At 41.0% G+C, this 13,465-nt stretch overlaps 1 protein-coding gene across 1 annotated transcript in view; it reads left to right on the top strand.

Annotated features, from left to right (window-relative positions):
• Positions 1-13,465, top strand: part of CSGALNACT1 (chondroitin sulfate N-acetylgalactosaminyltransferase 1) — a 106,968-nt gene that overhangs the window by 1,579 nt on the left and 91,924 nt on the right. The gene's annotated exons all lie outside the window — the stretch shown is intronic.

The raw sequence follows: 13,465 nt of genomic DNA, 5'->3' as shown, positions 1-13,465 counted from the left end.
CCCCCCCCCCCCCCCCCTGAAGCATACACTTTGCTATTTTGACTTTCCATGTGTTTTGCTGTCGCCCTGAGTGATATAAATTTGCATTTATTGTTGTATTGTTCCTACGTAAAAAACACATGCAAGATAACTAAGAGATATATAGCCCCATAGACAGGAGAGGAAAACAAGCATTTAGCTGATATATGTTTGAAACATGTACTGCAATTAGTCATATGTACACTTGTAGGGGCTGGTTTGCTTGACCACCAATGCCAAACGTATATATAATTTAGTATATCTTGCCTATTGTGCACATGTATTTTCATCTCTTAAATTATAGCCATACATCACTGCAGTAAACTGATGCTAAGCATGTACATTATATTTTGTTCATGGATGCACTGAACAGACAAAATCTGTTCCACAAAATGTTGGGCTGTCAACATGAAATGACACCTGTCTATGATAAGACCTTAAAAAAAAAGATTGCTCACATCTTTAACCTGATATTATGTAGCATTACTGGTGTAGTAATATCTGTCTTACTGGATTCCGCCTTAAATGTTTTAGTTTTTTTCATATTTTGTTATGCAAAGCTTTATTATGTGGAAAACCGCTTATGTTTTGAATTTCCAAAACTCATTCTTTTATTTCAAAGCTGTTAATTTAACTGTTAAACTAAGTAATAGTTTGCCAAACAGCACATTGTAAAGAAAAAATGTAAAGTTTATCAATGTGTTCAAACAGTACTACTAATATGCAGCCATATAATGGTGCCTGCAAGTACCTTTGATATGCCACTGTAAATAATCCTTTAATTGATTTCTGTATGTCCAATACGTCACTAGATCTTGGATGAATGCTATGTAGAGGGTCTCTCATTTTGCCAGAGACAGTGGCAGCTAATCTCTGCCTCCTCCTCCGGAATGTACGATCCAAAACACACTATCTAACAGTTCAACCTTTACTATACAAGTTGGATCTTTCTGTATAAAAGAATCCAGGCATGCAATATATATAGGGGGGGGGAGAGAGAGAGAGAGGTTGAGAGACAGAGAGAGAGGTTGAGAGACAGAGAGAGGGAGAGAGACAGAGGAGAAGATGCATTTAAACTGAGGTCTTGTTAATGTATAGAGTATTTCTGATGGTATTGGGGGGCCCTTTTTCAAGTGCTTATATGACAAATACAGTCATGCTTTTCACCTCTATAAACCAGTCCAGTATAGGTATTTGTTTGATAAAGCTACAATTTCATGTTGCTATAACAGTGCAGCCTTTCAGACATAGGTGTATGTGCTGTTATTCATCTGTATTCTCTTTCTGTCAAGGTAAGGATTTGATAAGTACAAATGAATGGCTTTGAGCAAATGTGACATATTGTAACAAATTTATATGGCGCTACAGTTTTATGATAATAGGTGACTCGTATTAACTTTTTGGTTTTGCTTTTTTATAGACAGTTTTATAGCCTCAGTTCATAAACCTTCAACTGTTATTCATTTTTATTTTAGGCATGTGACTGTAATTTACATTGGAACAAACGTAGAGTTGCCTTGTCGCATTCTTACCAGAAAGCCCCAAATCAGATGAGAGGTTGAGAGACAGAGAGAGAGGTTGAGAGACAGAGAGAGAGGTTGAGAGACAGAGGAGAAGATGCATTTAAACTGAGGTCTTGTTAATGTATAGAGTATTTCTGATGGTATTGGGGGGCCCTTTTTCAAGTGCTTATATGACAAATACAGTCATGCTTTTCACCTCTATAAACCAGTCCAGTATAGGTATTTGTTTGATAAAGCTACAATTTCATGTTGCTATAACAGTGCAGCCTTTCAGACATAGGTGTATGTGCTGTTATTCATCTGTATTCTCTTTCTGTCAAGGCAGAAATGTCAGCTCAGTGTTAGCTTATATGGTCCCCAGACGCCCCGTTATGTGGGCCTTACCGAACATTTGCTATTTTACTGTTTTTTGAAACTTTGTTATCAGTTCAAGCAGAAGGTATGACAGCCTTATAGCATGATACTTCTGCTGTGCCAGGGAGAGAATAAAAGTAAAAAATAAGAAATCTAATCATTTCTGAAAGGTACAGTATAATAGCCTTTAAAAAAAAAAGAAATTTAGATGATTACAAATACCTATTGCAGATTTATTTTCTTTAAAAGCGTCAAGTTACACTAGTAGAGTTTTCAAATAGTCTATATACAGTAAGATGCGATGTCTTCACTAGCTGGCACTTCTGACAGTTCTGTTCTGACAAAGAAAGAATGTAAGTATAGAATAAAAAAGTGATTCCTGAAAAGCTGGACTATCATAGCAATTATGTTTGGAGATTGGATGCTTGAACATGTTTGAGGGTGAATGGTTGCCATTAAAAAATTTACTTTACACTAACAGAAAGTTTTTTTTATTGTCTATACATAGTAAATTTTCAGAGGGTTAAAGGAGAACTATGAGGTGAGTGCTTTTCACTCACCTCATAGTTCTAGCCGACCTGTGACAATGAGACTGTCACAGGTCGGTCTCAGTAGATCGGGAGGTGAGCAAACACATACCGGGTTCGCTCGCCTCTCGATCCTGTCACGGCTCTCTGCCGTGACAGGGGGAGGTGCTGGATTCCCCTCTCCCCGCTCCGATCTGCCAGCGCTGACTGGCGGAACGGACGGAGGAGGGGGCGGGTACAGCTGGCTCTGCCTCTAGATAGGCAGAGCCAGCTGTCACTCACGCAGCTGGGCGGATCCCGCCATCTACGTCGGGATCCGCTCCGGCTGCGGCGTCTCAGTATACCGCGAGCTGTAGCTCAGGGTATACTGAGCTTAGGGTAATGGGAGGACGCTAGTTTGTGTCCTCCCGTTACCCTAAGGAGAACTATGGGGAAAAGACTGACCCCATAGTTCTCCTTTAAGAATCAGGGCCCATAATTTATTATGGCTGCACTATAATTGCCAAATATGCAGTTTTACTTAATAAATGGTATAAGCTAAAAATATTTTTATATGCATACGTTTCAGCTAATCAATATGATGTAATCTTCCTTTTGTCACATGTCCTAAAAATTACCCATATGTACTACCCATATATAAAATTGCCTGTAATAAATCAGCTGGAATGCAATTTAAATGTCTAGCAACACTCATTACTTGTTTCTGCCAACAGGTCCATTGCTTCATTCAATATGAAAATGAGTACCTGACTCATGAGTTTGTTATAAATTCAATCTGGCATTTGCAAGTGAAAGCTATCAACCTGTCTTAAACACTTAAATCAAAATTCAAAATGATACGCCCTGTAAAATAAAAATAAAGAAATAAAGAAAATCTTATCCTTTCTGTAAATATTTATCATAATACAGAAATCTAAATAATTATGCTTTCATGTAATACAGCTTGGTTTGTATACAGGGTTATATCTGAATCACAATTTGTCCTATTTATCCCAGTGATTCAGAACTGTCAGTGAGAGTCGGCACTGCTTTATAACAGTGATAGTGTAATTTGAATTGGCTGAAGCATAGACTATCAGGCAGTTGTCTCTTTAACACTTCCCCAGTGTGCATGATATGTTCATACTGTAACATTTCTTATTGTAAAAACACTTATAAAATATGTTGTTTTGGGCAGGCTGCATTTAGCTATAATACTATGCAGAGTAATTGCTTTACTTAGAAATATATCTGAAATATGGGTTGAAGTGTTTCTCCAGATGTTCTTTTCTAGAGCATCTGTGACTTGTTTGAGCCAAATGCTTATTCTATTTTTTCCCAGTTTGCAAAATTTTCCACTTCTGATGTTACATTTGTTTGTGTAGTATTTGTAGTATAGTCTATCAGTGGTGTAGTTACGGTAATTTTGAGCACCATGGGGGTTCCCTGTTAGTGGTCAGTAGGGATCAGGTTCAAGTTTGCAGTAATGCAGATGGTACGCCCAAGGCAACCCCATAATGCATTGCATGACATCTGATCTGTGGTAGCATTGTATAATCAAATAATAGCGGTGTGCAAATTGTGCCAGGCCCCTCCCATTTAAAGTCAGCTTTCACTTTAGCCTTTTGTCAGTGTGTGTTGAAATTTGATATGGACAGCTTTTATTAAGAGCAATTTCAGGGAGACATAGTGACTTCTGTACAGTGCTACCTACAGTACTGTATATTGCCCTGCAACATTATAGTGAATTACTGTGCGGTGGGTTAGAGAGACTGGAGTTTACACCCACCACTGTATTCACTGTGCGGTTCAGTGCTGCATTACTGTGAATCGTGCACCACCCATTTTATTCACAATGAATAGACCCAACAGTCCTTGTTAGGGCTACCTTTTTTGTGAATGTCAGCAACAACATCTTTTGCTGTGTAGCTGCTGTTCCCTCTCCTTTGCTTCTCGTTGTTTTATTGGGGAGGGGGTTTATTTTATTGCCTTTCAATTTTATTTTATTTTTAAATTTCTGCTAGTTAAATAAATATAAAAAGAAAAACTAAAAGAAATGTAAAAACATTTTTAAAAAAGGGTTTGGTATATAGTGTTTTCATTATGAGGTTTCATGTTTTAGTTTTGGTTTTTTTAAGGGGGGGTTTGTGTTATTTGTAGGGATGCACCGATATATCATCCTCCGAAACTATCAGGCGAAAATGGCACTTTTGGCAAAGTTCCGAAAGTGCCATTTTCTTGCCGATATAGCGGTGCATCCTATTCTCTCCTCCCCGCTGGGCGCTGCTCTGTGTCCGAGTGGGGAGGAGAGGAACTGTCACAGGTGGCCAAGTGCTGCCGGAGGAGAGCGCTGTAAGCGGCCGGCTTCTCTTCTCCCACATCGCTCAGCCTCCTGTGGCATAGGGGTGTGTGGGCGGAGACAGTCAGCGCTGTCCCTGGAGGCTGAGCTCTCCTCCTGCAACGCTCACTCAGCCTCCTGTGACAGCTGTCAGGATGGAGAGCGGTACAAACACTCTGCGATCAGTGAGGGTTTGTAAATAATTGAGGACAGAATATGTTTACTATATCCTCAATTATGAATGAATGGGAAGTGATCTACATCACCTCCTGTTCATTCATGATTGTGGTTATAGTAAACATACTCTGTCCTCAAGTTATCAATGAACAGGAACACTCAGTATAGAGGCTTTCTGTTTATTTATAACAGGGGCTGCAGAAAAAGAGATTGAGGACTCTGTGTCCTCAATCTCTTTTTCTATTTTAAAAGGGAAATATCATGGCTCTGTTTAGACCCCCAATATTTCCCCAAAGCCCCTAAAAGTAAAGTAAAAAATAAAAATATTTAATAAAAATGAATAAAAATAAAATATAAAAAAATTTAAAAAATAAATCAAATATTTTTTAAAAATTGAAAAAATTAAAATAAAAAACAAAATTTTTGGTTTCGGCCTGACATTTTTTTTCCTTTTTTTGGTTTTGAAATTTTAATTTCCGTGCATCTCTAGTTATTTGTATATTTCAGCAGTGACCTTCTTAGTGGCAAAGCTGCCTTTTGTTAGCAGTACATCACCACATACTATTGTAATCAAGTTTATTGCACCGAATCACCAGATTGTGAAGTGCAACAAAGCACCACATCCTCCATCCCCCTGCTGCATGCCATAGCTGGTAATAACACTTGTAGGGCTGCAGCTAACAATTATTTTCAAAATTGATTAGCTGAGCATTCTCCCAGCACCGGTCTTCCGAGATCGGGCCTGTCTGTAGGGGGCTGCCTTCCCCCCACGCCTGCTCCTCCTTGCTTCATCTTCTCCTCGTGTCCCTGTGCCACCTCCCTGTGCCAATCGTGGATGCGGGCGGGTCTGGCAGCGGCTGGGTGGGTCTGGCAGCTGCGAGCGGGTCTGAGAACTGAGTGAGGCATGAGTGAGAAGCGGTGTTTGTGGAGCGGCGTGTGTGGAGCGTTGAGAAGGCCAACTAATCGATGATGGAAAACGTTGACAACATTTTCCATCATCGAATATCATCGATTAGTTGTTGCAGCCCTAAACACTTGGCAATTCCTTATTTCCATATGCCTGAAAGGGAGAGGCAGGGATTCTTCACACAGTTATTAATGAGTAAGTGGGTTCTGCATCTACAGCTAAAGTGGTGGTACGCTCCATTGAGTGGCAGGGCATGTTTTCCACTGTAACCCCCAGGTCTGCTCCGCAGAGCTCAGTAGTCCTGGCTTTTATTCACACATGTGCTGCAGACAGCATCGTAGTGGTTTGCAGCCTCTGCTTGCAGTTTATCAAACATAGTAAATCTACCGATAATTTTGGTACCACCTGCTTGAGTAGACGCAAATGCTCGGTGGGAGCAGCACATGAATGATTTGGATTAGCTGCAAAAGGCCCGCAATCTTCCACCTCATCTGCCACTCCAAGAGAATCCCCGTTTGCATCTGCTGCAATATATGTGGCCTCAACTAATAGGGATACACAGGGGGTTTGAGAGGCATAGCTTATGGCACATCAAGTGGGGAAGGTGGTCCATATATCTCCATGCTTAACAGGCCAAGCGGAGGCTTCAACCATGTTCTAAGTCTCCTAACCCCAGCCCACCATCATCTTCAACTACATCCTAGAGCAGGCAGTTGCATCTTCCCCAGCTGCTGGAGCACAAGAAAAAACCTAGCCACCCCCATGTCCAGCGCCCTGCCAAAATTGCTGGCTTTACAGCTGTTCCCATTCTAGCTGGTGCAGTCTGCCGCTTCAGTAAATTTGCAGCCTATGCTGTACCACAGTGCTAGGTACCCAGCCACTATTTTTCACCCAGAAGGGCATCCCTGCCCTCCACCAGCATGTGAAAGGTAATGTTTCTGTGTCACTGAAGCATGCAGTCAGCAGCACAGTCTAGACACGTGGCCAAAGACACGTGGTCCAGCAAGCACTAGCAGGGGCAGTACTCATTCACAGCAGACTGGGTAAATTTGCTGACAGCCAGGACATGGCACACCTCAGGAGAGGGACCATTATTGGTTGACAACCCTTTTGGATACACGTTACAAGGAGGAAATGCCAGAACTCATACTGCCAATCACAGAGTCAGCAACAAATGCACCATCTGAAAACAGCTACTGTGCAGCAATCTCTTGTCATATCCAGAGATTGTGCAGGATCATGGCCAAGTGCCTTGGATCCTCAAGTTGGTAAAAAGGAGAAGCAGAAGTGGCTGTGGCAGCCTGGGCGAGGTTATTTTAAGTCCTTCCTCACAATGCATTGCCCAGGCCTGACTGCTAGCAGCACTAACCTCCGATCTTTGGAGGGCAGATACAGACACCCTTAGAACAAATGACCCTGTTGACCTTTGGGTGTCGAGGATGGACCACTGGCCTGAGTCTGTCTAGTATGTAATCGTGCTCGATCACATACTAGACAGGTGCAGGCTACTGGCCCATCCTCGACCTAACACTATTGTGTTAGGTAAGAAAATGCAAACCATATCAAAGTAAACACAGCAGTAAGCAGAGCAATATTGTTATTAATGTAATCATTTATAATATTTAGGGTGGTGACTGCATGAGGATTATTAAAGTAGAAGAAGAAGGAAACTAAAAAGGGAATCATTAAAAAAGGTAGATAATAGTCAGATAATAGCCAGTGGCAGTATACCAAGTTTGTTCAGATTAATCTAATTCAAAGAAAAAGAATTAATAAAGGACTAGATCCATGTCTCATAGGAGAGGTTTCTATGAAGATGGGGACATGGCACATTTAGTTGCAATGTAGAAATGTTTGATGAACTTTTCAAACTGCTGTAGGATGGTTTGCAAAAATAGCATTCCCAAAATCTCATGAAACTGATGTGAGACGATTGGAGATCATTCTACAAAAGCAAATACATGCCAGTTATTATTTCCTTCAAGAACTTGATTAAAGATAAATTAAAAGTCAGAGTATGATATAGATGGAAATGTTGAAATCTGCTGAAATGAAGTGTCTCACTTGGAAGTTTCTGCACAATTCAATTTCTGAGGAGGGATACTTTGGTAATGCTTCAGGATTTCCTGCTGTGTTATGGAGCCTTTATGTGCCAAAGGTATCTGATATTACAGATTCCATTTTGTCTAGCTGGCTAAAGCTTGTTTATAATGGTGAACTTGTTGGAGTAAGCTTTATTTTGGAGGAGCTAATCATATCATCCTAATACAACATTTTCCTTGCTGTAGTGGGTTTTTTGTTTACTTTTACAAAAGCTTAATTGTTTTAAATTGGCATGCAGTTGTTATGCTACTTCTTCCTAACAACCCCCTTTGTTAGCAATAGGGATGAGAGTCTAATAAAGAGTTTGAGAGATGTACCTGGTGGCACAAAGCAGGAAAGAGGGTCAGCATGGGGCCACATAGAGTAAGACTAAATGCAGGCTCCTAACACCCCCCCCTCCCAACCCAAGGTCTCAGTGCCAGCTTGGCAAAATTTCTCATTTTACAGCTGGTCTTATTCCAGCTGGTGGAGTCTGCCCCTTTTGCAACTATGTGATCTGTGCTGCACCACAGTGGCAGTCACCATTTTTTTTTACCCAGAAGGACTTGCCCACCTGCACTCCACTAGCATGTGGAAGTTTATGTCTCCTTGACCATGGACCATGCAGACAGCAACAGAGTCCACATGACCCCAGAACATGGCCCAGCTAGCTTGGCCAGGGATATTACATGGCCTTTATGACACACTGGGTACATTTGCTGCTGGCTGGGAAGGATGTGGGACAGGGCACACCGAAGCTGATGGTGTTGGGCCATGTCTTTTACCATGGTGATGATGACACCTAAGTCACCTCTAACACCTATTCCTCAATGGCCTCATCCATCGACCTGCCAGAACCACCAGTCCCCTCTGAGTGACCAAGAGCTTTGGTATTAAAAGAGAACTATGGCTTTAGTTTTTTTTTTTTTCAACAATATATCTTTATTGAATTTTGTAGAAGCCAATGTGCAGATACAATGACACGTAGAAATATTACATGTACTACTATAACATGTGTTTCAACAAAACAGGTCGGGAGTATAAAGAATTACAAGGTATGAAACACAAGGCTGGCGTTCTATATGATCTGTAGAAATGCAACGATAATAAATATCATAAAGAGGGGGGAGGAAGGTAAAGGGTAAAGGAGAAGAGGGTTGGGATTTTCGGCTCAGCCGATCCAGATGTTGGATCGGCTGAGTCGAACTCCTTCTGCACTTAGGGTCAGCCGAACATGCTGAGCATGTTCGGCCGACCCGAAGCCACACGAAGCAAGCCGATATACGGCTGATTTCAGATTCACTTCACTTCAGATCGGTCATTCACTCGGCTGCCCTCGGCATATTCGTGAATAGACCCCTATGTTTGTGCATCAATTAAAGCAAACTCCATGAGGTCACAATGTACAAATGGCCTTGAGGAGCCATTTTTCCCAGTACCGACAAAACGTGGAGTATCTATGATTTATATATGAGAATGTACGTTCCTAAGAGCACTGGTTAGACCGACAACTTCTGAGACATTTGGAGGGGAAGAAGTGCGCCACTTATGTACAATCAATAGGACAGCAGCATAAAGTTGTGTGAAATGATTGTTCTTGGAGGAAATAGGGAAAGTATCTAGATCGATGTGTAGAAGTGCCAGAGTAATAGAGGGTGTGACTGGAGTGGTTGTAAACTGTGAGGCTTTAGTTGGGGTCCTGCTGTATTTAATCAAAGCAATAATTTACAGTAAAAAAAAATCAACATTTAAATAAAAAGAGAGACCTCCACTGCTCCCTTCACATCCCAGCTTCACCGCTCTAGTTTGTCGCAGGTGCCAGCCAGAGAGACATCTGTACTCCATAACAAATCAAGTCCAATAAAACAGCCGCACGATGTCCTTCACCCAGTGCTTATTTTTTGTAAAATCCAGCTGACTATATGCTATGATCCCTGCCTGGTGATCGCCCACCTCTAAGTAAAAAAAGTAAATTACATAGGAAATATGTGATACTAGACTACGGTGTCGCTAAAGCTGTCCATGAGAATTTGGTGTTGCTAAATGACACATCTCCGGCCACTGATTGTAAACAAACAATTTCACTTTTAAAAGGAGTACATTGTACTGCTTTGCAACCTATTGCACATCCCCAAAGCATGTTTTTTAAAAAAGATTTATTTTATGTTTATCTTTTTTTAACAATAGCATGCAAATTTGGCCTTAAAAATGACAAAAAAATATAAGATTCAGCTTCCATAGACTTCATTGTGGTTTGGTGCCTTGCTGAGGGTTAGCAGACTTTATGCTGGGTTTGCCAAACCTGCTGTGAACTTTGTCCAGTTTACTCATCCCTAGTTCTGATAAAGCTATGATAGTTAACATATTTCCAAAAACAAATTAAAAAACGTTAAGTCTATCTGGTGCAACTGAAATATAACAATTAAAATTGAAAATATAAAGGTTAAAAGAGTTCCACTTAAAAGGCTTGTTCTTATGTTCTAAAGCAGCCCAGGTAGTACTGCAGCTGCCAGTGAACTGCAGACCTCTTATACTCTTCCCACTTATGTTTTGTGATATTGATCTGCAGAGAAATCATTCATCCAGGAACAACAAACTGTGATTGTGTTAAAGTAAATGGAAAGACCTAATCCCTTACCCTACCATACTGTCAGTTACTGTCTTTATTTCCTGCTCTCCTGGAGCTGTTTAAGATTGAGAGAGGAGCAAGAGAGAAAGAAATAGAGAGTGGTAGAAGGACATTGCACTTAGCAAATTAAAGTCGTAACTTTAACATTTGAATCTTGGCAGCAGTATGAATTTAAGTAATGATGTTGGTTTCTTGTTAGGCCATTTTCATTTCAGGCTCATCAGTAGGCTTTTGATGTACGACCTATTAAAAATTGGGATGTCTGCCAGATATGCAGTCTAAACCTATCCATCTTCAAATGCATAGGTGATATATGGACAACAAGCCTGTGAAACAAAAGAGAAATTTTAAGGAAAATTGGAATGACTTAGGCCAATAAAAAGGCAGCCTAGAAATTATATATATATGACTGATTACTTTATATATGTGTATGAGTAATATAGCTGACATGGGTAATACAATAAATTATACAGATATTGTTAAAAAAGACTATCCTCTGTGCAGTGATAGGGTTCAGAAAGGTCAGAGTTCAGACAAGAATAGCTGTAAACTGATTGATAACACTGGAAGGACCTATTTACATAATTTTTATGCTTGTGGAATTTTTAAACAACCTTTAAAGAAACATAGCAGTTGATTTACTAAAGAAAAATAGGCTGTTCACTGTACAAATAAATTTGAACTTTGCAATGGAATTTTCACTTAGCTTAGTGAATGTGGTGAAAATTAACCTTGTTAGCAATACCCAATCACGTGCAAGTAAAATAATAAAACATTTTTTTGCTTACACATGATTGGATGATGGACATCAGCAGAGCTTCACTTCGTTCAATAAGCTAGGGGAAAATTCCATTGCAAAGTGACAATTCCCTTGTGAACAGCAAATTTGCTTTTAGTAAATCACCCCAAAAGAGGTAATAAAAGCTTCTCCATGCTTTACAAAGGAGAGAGTTCCTTTGAAAGCTCCTGGTGCACTTAAGGTGGCCACACACGTATCTATATTATCAGTTAATTGATCATTTAATGAAAGTAAATGGTTGAATAATAATATGGACAGGAACTGTAAACCACAGACCCTCTTTTTAGTTTATTTAGTGCACTTTTGTTCAATTTTGATGCTGGCAAATCGATCAGGCGTGACAGGATTTTATCAATTGCTTCTAATCAAGTGAACAAATACCTGCATGTGTGTCAATCAACCTAGGGTAAAGGTGCCCATACACCATGCAATATTCGGACAAAAATTTCCGTCTGATTATCGAACCGTTGTACGATTTTCGTACGGCAGCACCATCCTGCCCCGACCATTGCACAGTTCAATTAGCAGTCTTTAGCAGAAATCACCTGGACAAATTTCGTTAATCGACGGCGCGGATTTTCGTTTGCAGATGAGCAGTGTTAATCGTACGATTTTTGACGCAAGGAAACGCCACCAACCTTGCGAAAATTGTCAGTTTTCTAACCTGCTGGAAAGTCAAAAGTCGTACTATTGTACAGTATTTGCGGTTGTACACTGCCCATCAACCTGAAGGTGGCCATACATTTACACTTTATTACTTTTAAAGTAATAAAAAAAACATACGATCTGCCCATCTTGGACAGGCAGATCGTACTTGCGATCATCGCAAGCCCGCCCCGCTGAGGGGCGGGCTTGCGATGACTGCAATGCTGAACGGGCAGTGTGCGCGTGCGCACACCGGCCCGTTCGGCATTTGTCTCCCGAGCATGCCACAAACCATCCGAAAATCGTAAGATTTTCTGCTGGTTTTCGAACATGCTCCTTAGACAAAAGACGTGCGACCGTACAGTAAAAACGGTCGCACGCCTGCCATACACTTTGCGATTATCATACGATCGCGGGATTTCCCGCGATTATCGTGCGATAATCGCACAGTCTATGGGCACCTTTACGAATATCGGACGAAAATGCGATCGCAAGCTAAAATCGGCCGATATTCGTAAGGTGTATGGGCACATCACTCGTTTCACATCACTCATATTTTCAATCAATACCCTATATGTTGCATTGTTTAATATTTTAATTGATGATATATTGCTTGTTTGCAATCCTTTGTATCTAGCTTGATCACAAATCTATTTGCGTATGACCACCTTGCCTAGAGTGTGTGATGACATTGTAGCACTTTATCTGTAATGCTGGTAGGGCTGCAACAACTAATCGACATAATCGATTATAATCGATTATTGAAAAAGTTGTCAACTTTTTCAATCATCGATTAATCGGCTTCTGGTTAGTTGGCCCTGTTCACGGCTCCACACACGCTGCGCGCCGCACCTCCTCACCACCTCGCGCGCGCCGCTGCCAGACCCGCCCGCACCCACACGCCACACCTCCTCCCCGCTTCACGTTCACCGCCCTCACACATCCACGATCAGCACAGGGACGCGGAGAGAAGAAGTGAAGATGTAAGGAGGAGCAGGTGTGGGGGGATGACAATTGCCGATAGACAGGCCCTATCTTGGAAGCAAGTTGCTGGAAGACTGCTCAAGTAAGCCTGCACTTCCCCCCACATGATGCTCTATAATGTATTGCTAGTATACGTATTTCTCTATAGCTGATGGTACATTGTGCTATATATTATACAGAGGACTACAAATCCCAGCATGTATGTATAATGTACTATTGCTGAGATTTGTTGTATCCCTCTATAGCGGGTGGTATTCTGCATTGCGCTGTATAGAGGACTACAAATCCCAGCAATAATACATTATACAGCGCAATGCGGAATACCTTCAGCTATAGAGGACTACAAAACCCAGCAATAGTACATTATACAGCGCAATGCCGAATACCACTAGCTATAGAGGACTACAAAACCCAGCAATAGTACATTATACAGCGCAATGCCGAATACCACTAGCTATAGAGGACTACAAAACCCAGCAATAGTACATTATACAGCGCAATGC

Source organism: Nanorana parkeri, unplaced genomic scaffold, assembly GCF_000935625.1.
Source record: "Nanorana parkeri isolate BGI_ZX_2015 unplaced genomic scaffold, ASM93562v1 scaffold78, whole genome shotgun sequence".
Taxonomy (NCBI): Eukaryota; Metazoa; Chordata; class Amphibia; order Anura; family Dicroglossidae; genus Nanorana; species Nanorana parkeri.
The sequence above is the reverse complement of the archived record's forward strand: the minus strand, read 5'-3'. Positions and strand labels throughout refer to the sequence as shown.